The sequence below is a fragment of the Argopecten irradians genome, chromosome 7, assembly GCF_041381155.1.
Source record: "Argopecten irradians isolate NY chromosome 7, Ai_NY, whole genome shotgun sequence".
Lineage (NCBI taxonomy): Eukaryota > Metazoa > Mollusca > Bivalvia > Pectinida > Pectinidae > Argopecten > Argopecten irradians.
In genome coordinates, this window is record NC_091140.1 from 20,101,490 (window position 1) to 20,107,489 (window position 6,000).

The window sequence follows — 6,000 nt, forward strand, 5'->3', positions numbered from 1 at the left end:
TAGGAAATCTTTGGTATCTTAAAAAAAATGAGAAATTTTGTTTGAATTTTTCTTTCTTGCCCACTGGTAGGCTTCTGAAAATCAGTCGGACGCAAAACAGATAATAGCACACAAATGGCCTTATTGTTTACTTGTAAGTTTTTGTTTAATATCAAGACACTGTATGTGATTTTAAACAAGTACCAAGATCAAAATAAAGGACAGACTGTATAGTTGCTCCCATGGAAAATAGGAAGGTTTCTTTAAATTTTTATCCGTCGGAAATATCAAATAGGTCGTTAACACGATATCCCAATACCGTGTCATTGGAGGAAGATTTATTGCGTAAGTTCAAAGGATGATGTTTTCACAGATATTACATTAATGTGTTTATTTGACGCCGGTAAGACAATAACAATTTAAACAACTGTGTATGAAGCATGAATAATTTGTGATGTCCCTTAAGTTTATGATCCTTAAAACCTTAAAATATTTAGGAAATCTTTGGTATCTTAAAAAAATGAGAAAATTTTGTTTGAATTTTTCATTCTTGCCCACTGGTAGGCTTCTGAAAATCAGTCGGACGCAAAACAGATAATAGCACACAAATGGCCTTATTGTTTACTTGTAAGTTTTTGTTTAATATCAAGACACTGTATGTGATTTTAAACAAGTACCAAGATCAAAATAAAGGACAGACTGTATAGTTGCTCCCATGGAAAATAGGAAGGTTTCTTTAAATTTTTATCCGTCGGAAATATCAAATAGGTCGTTAACACGATATCCCAATACCGTGTCATTGGAGGAAGATTTATTGCGTAAGTTCAAAGGATGATGTTTTCACAGATATTACATTAATGTGTTTATTTGACGCCGGTAAGACAATAACAATTTAAACAACTGTGTATGAAGCATGAATAATTTGTGATGTCCCTTAAGTTTATGATCCTTAAAACCTTAAAATATTTAGGAAATCTTTGGTATCTTAAAAAAAATGAGAAATTTTGTTTGAATTTTTCTTTCTTGCCCACTGGTAGGCTTCTGAAAATCAGTCGGACGCAAAACAGATAATAGCACACAAATGGTCTTATTGTTTACTTGTAAGTTTTTGTTTAATATCAAGACACTGTATGTGATTTTAAACAAGTACCAAGATCAAAATAAAGGACAGACTGTATAGTTGCTCCCATGGAAAATAGGAAGGTTTCTTTAAATTTTTATCCGTCGGAAATATCAAATAGGTCGTTAACACGATATCCCAATACCGTGTCATTGGAGGAAGATTTATTGCGTAAGTTCAAAGGATGATGTTTTCACAGATATTACATTAATGTGTTTATTTGACGCCGGTAAGACAATAACAATTTAAACAACTGTGTATGAAGCATGAATAATTTGTGATGTCCCTTAAGTTTATGATCCTTAAAACCTTAAAATATTTAGGAAATCTTTGGTATCTTAAAAAAAAATGAGAAATTTTGTTTGAATTTTTCTTTCTTGCCCACTGGTAGGCTTCTGAAAATCAGTCGGACGCAAAACAGATAATAGCACACAAATGGCCTTATTGTTTACTTGTAAGTTTTTGTTTAATATCAAGACACTGTATGTGATTTTAAACAAGTACCAAGATCAAAATAAAGGACAGACTGTATAGTTGCTCCCATGGAAAATAGGAAGGTTTCTTTAAATTTTTATCCGTCGGAAATATCAAATAGGTCGTTAACACGATATCCCAATACCGTGTCATTGGAGGAAGATTTATTGCGTAAGTTCAAAGGATGATGTTTTCACAGATATTACATTAATGTGTTTATTTGACGCCGGTAAGACAATAACAATTTAAACAACTGTGTATGAAGCATGAATAATTTGTGATGTCCCTTAAGTTTATGATCCTTAAAACCTTAAAATATTTAGGAAATCTTTGGTATCTTAAAAAAAATGAGAAATTTTGTTTGAATTTTTCTTTCTTGCCCACTGGTAGGCTTCTGAAAATCAGTCGGACGCAAAACAGATAATAGCACACAAATGGCCTTATTGTTTACTTGTAAGTTTTTGTTTAATATCAAGACACTGTATGTGATTTTAAACAAGTACCAAGATCAAAATAAAGGACAGACTGTATAGTTGCTCCCATGGAAAATAGGAAGGTTTCTTTAAATTTTTATCCGTCGGAAATATCAAATAGGTCGTTAACACGATATCCCAATACCGTGTCATTGGAGGAAGATTTATTGCGTAAGTTCAAAGGATGATGTTTTCACAGATATTACATTAATGTGTTTATTTGACGCCGGTAAGACAATAACAATTTAAACAACTGTGTATGAAGCATGAATAATTTGTGATGTCCCTTAAGTTTATGATCCTTAAAACCTTAAAATATTTAGGAAATCTTTGGTATCTTAAAAAAAAATGAGAAATTTTGTTTGAATTTTTCTTTCTTGCCCACTGGTAGGCTTCTGAAAATCAGTCGGACGCAAAACAGATAATAGCACACAAATGGCCTTATTGTTTACTTGTAAGTTTTTGTTTAATATCAAGATACTGTATGTGATTTTAAACAAGTACCAAGATCAAAATAAAGGACAGACTGTATAGTTGCTCCCATGGAAAATAGGAAGGTTTCTTTAAATTTTTAGCCGTCGGAAATATCAAATAGGTCGTTAACACGATATCCCAATACCGTGTCATTGGAGGAAGATTTATTGCGTAAGTTCAAAGGATGATGTTTTCACAGATATTACATTAATGTGTTTATTTGACGCCGGTAAGACAATAACAATTTTAAACAACTGTGTATGAAGCATGAATAATTTGTGATGTCCCTTAAAGGCCCACTACCTTTCCGAAACGGCTTTAAATTTTAAAATGGGAATGTAAAACAAGATCGATAATTTTGCAGAGTCGCAAAAATTATTAACTTACCGTTAATACTACTACATTTATTATCACCTTCTGAACGATTTGATTAAAATAAATAAAATGTTCATTTTCATAACGCGGGTCGTATTATGTTTCCCGCCGTCGTCCTAAATACCGGCGGTAGTTGACTATCACTGTGCCAGACGGCAAAACGGCGAATTGACTCTCCACTGTTTTCATATATTACGCAGGAAATCTTGCATATGCTTGGTGTCGTAACATTATTTTAGGTCATCGGTACGCATTTTCTGATGTTATTTATGTTTTTTTAAGAAACCTTTATATTTTGCTCCGGAAAGGTAATGGGTCTTTAACAGATGACTTGTTTATAGACCTGTATATAAAGATTTAGCTATAACACTTCGGTAATTCATCCGTGAAACGTCCTTATTAACCCGGGCCAGAACTCCGGCTTCATTCATGAATAAACAAAACATGACACAGCTTTAATCTTACCTATAAATTGTTAACTACGAATCACAAACAAGTGCAACAAATGTTTCCATGTATTGTATGTGATCATGCAGACACAAGCCAAGGGGAGATCACAGATATTTGGAATATTTAAACATTGCCAATGACAGTGGGGAAAAGTTGCATGTCTATTTTAATTTTGATGGCAAAGTCAGGATTGATTTGTAATTCTTCACCGGAAAGATTGTAGAATTGACCTATTCACTAGGGTACATATGTTTCGTCATGTGTACGTACTATTACTACAGAACTGATTTTAAGAAAACCACTGTTGTGTCACAGCCTACAATTGTAAAACCACTGTGTCACAGCCTGCTATTGTAAAACCATTGTGTCACAGCCTGCTATTGTAAAACCACCGTGTCACAGCCTGCAAAACCATTGTGTCACAGCCTGCTATTGTATAACCACTGTGTCACAGCCTGCTATTGTATTGTAAAACCACTGTGTCACAGCCTGCTATTGAAAACCATTTTGCCACAGCCTGCTATTGAAAACCATTGTGCCACAGTCTGCTATTGTAAAACCACTGTGTCACAGCCTGCTATTGTAAAACCACTGTGACACAGCCTGCTATTGTAAAACCACTGTGTCACAGCCTGCTATTGTAAAACCATTGTGTCACAGCCTACAATTGTGTAAAACCACTGTGTCACAGCCTGCTATTGTAAAACCATTGTGCCACAGCCTGCTATTGTAAAACCACTGTGTCACAGCCTGCTATTGTAAAACCACTGTGTCACAGCCTGCTATTGTAAAACCATTGTGTCACAGCCTGCTATTGTAAAACCATTGTGTCACAGCCTGCTATTGTAAAACCACTGTGTCACAGCCTGCTATTGTAAAACCATTGTGTCACAGCCTGCTATTGTAAAACCACTGTGTCACAGCCTGCTATTGTAAAACCACTGTGTCACAGCCTGCTATTGTAAAACCATTGTGTCACAGCCTACAATTGTAAAACCACTGTGTCACAGCCTGCTATTGTAAAACCATTGTGTCACAGCCTGCTATTGTAAAACCACTGTGTCACAGCCTGCTATTGTAAAACCACTGTGTCACAGCCTGCTATTGTAAAACCATTGTGTCACAGCCTGCTATTGTAAAACCATTGTGTCACAGCCTGTTATTGTAAAACCACTGTGTCACAGCCTGCTATTGTAAAACCATAGTGTCACAGCCTGCTATTGTAAAACCACTGTGTCACAGCCTGCTATTGTAAAACCACTGTGTAACAGCCTGCTATTGTAAAACCATTGTGTCACAGCCTGCTATTGTAAAACCATTGTGTCACAGCCTGCTATTGTAAAACCACTGTGTCACAGCCTGCTATTGTAAAACCATTGTGTCACAGCCTGTTATTGTAAAACCATTGTGTCACAGCCTGCTATTGTAAAACCACTGTGTAACAGCCTGCTATTGTAAAACCACTGTGTAACAGCCTGCTATTGTAAAACCATTGTGTCACAGCCTGCTATTGTAAAACCACTGTGTCACAGCCTGTTATTGTAAAACCATACTGTCACAGCCTGCTATTGTATTGTAAAACCATTGTGTCACAGCCTGCTATTGTAAAACCATTGTGTCACAGCCTGCTATTGTAAAACCACTGTGTCACAGCCTGCTATTGTAAAACCACTGTGTCACAGTCTGTTATTGTAAAACCACTGTGTCACAGCCTGCTATTGTAAAACCATAGTGTCACAGCCTGCTATTGTAAAACCATTGTGTCACAGCCTGCTATTGTAAAACCATTGTGTCACAGCCTGCTATTGTAAAACCATTGTGTCACAGCCTGCTATTGTAAAACCACTGTGTCACAGCCTGCTATTGTAAAACCACTGTGTCACAGTCTGTTATTGTAAAACCATAGTGTCACAGCCTGCTATTGTAAAACCATAGTGTCACAGCCTGCTATTGTAAAACCATTGTGTCACAGCCTGCTATTGTAAAACCATTGTGTCACAGCCTGCTATTGTAAAACCATAGTGTCACAGCCTGCTATTGTAAAACCACTGTGTAACAGCCTGCTATTGTAAAACCACTGTGTCACAGCCTGCTATTGTAAAACCACTGTGTCACAGCCTGTTATTGTAAAACCATTGTGCCACAGCCTGCTATTGTAAAACCACTGTGTAACAGCCTGCTATTGTAAAACCATTGTGTCACAGCCTGCTATTGTAAAACCATTGTGTCACAGTCTGTTATTGTAAAACCATACTGTCACAGCCTGCTATTGTAAAACCATTGTGTCACAGCCTGCTATTGTAAAACCATTGTGTCACAGCCTGCTATTGTAAAACCATTGTGTCACAGCCTGCTATTGTAAAACCATTGTGTCACAGCCTGCTATTGTAAAACCATAGTGTCACAGCCTGCTATTGTAAAACCACTGTGTAACAGCCTGCTATTGTATAACCACTGTGTCACAGCTTGCTATTGTAAAACCATTGTGTCACAGCCTGTTATTGTAAAACCATACTGTCACAGCCTGCTATTGTAAAACCATTGTGTAACAGCCTGCTATTGTAAAACCATTGTGTCACAGCCTGCTTTTGTAAAACCATTGTGTCACAGCCTGCTATTGTAAAACCATTGTGCCACAGCCTGCTATTGTAAAAC